Genomic DNA, 308 nt, shown 5'->3' with positions numbered 1-308 from the left:
GATGGGAGCAAGGGGGGTGGAGTGGGGCCGTCAAGGCGACCAGCCCCAGAGCCGGCAAGACATCGCCGTCACGGGCACAGCCCTAAAAGCAAAGGCTCCTGCTCAAGAAAACCACCTCTCAAGGCAGGTTTCTCCCCACAGCTTTTTGCCAAAGCTGCAGGACAAATCCTGCCTCCTTCCGCTGGGAGTCAGGGGCTCCGGAATGAACCCTGTGGGGCTGCAGGACCCTGCAGGTGGGACGGGGGCAGGAAAGGGGGGAAGGGACGCTCGGCTGCCGGGGGGTCAGCAAAGGGCCCCCCGCAAAAGAA

General features: G+C 64.0%; 1 protein-coding gene across 1 annotated transcript in view; it reads left to right on the top strand.

The window, feature by feature from the left end:
• LOC104271369 (excitatory amino acid transporter 5-like) overlaps nt 1-308 on the top strand; it is a gene marked incomplete at its 3' end in the record, with an annotated part of 5,126 nt that overhangs the window by 199 nt on the left and 4,619 nt on the right. The window lies entirely within an intron of this gene.

Source organism: Apaloderma vittatum, unplaced genomic scaffold (assembly GCF_000703405.1).
Source record: "Apaloderma vittatum isolate BGI_N311 unplaced genomic scaffold, ASM70340v1 scaffold33983, whole genome shotgun sequence".
Classification (NCBI taxonomy): domain Eukaryota; kingdom Metazoa; phylum Chordata; class Aves; order Trogoniformes; family Trogonidae; genus Apaloderma; species Apaloderma vittatum.
This window is presented reverse-complemented; position numbering and strand designations above follow the sequence as displayed.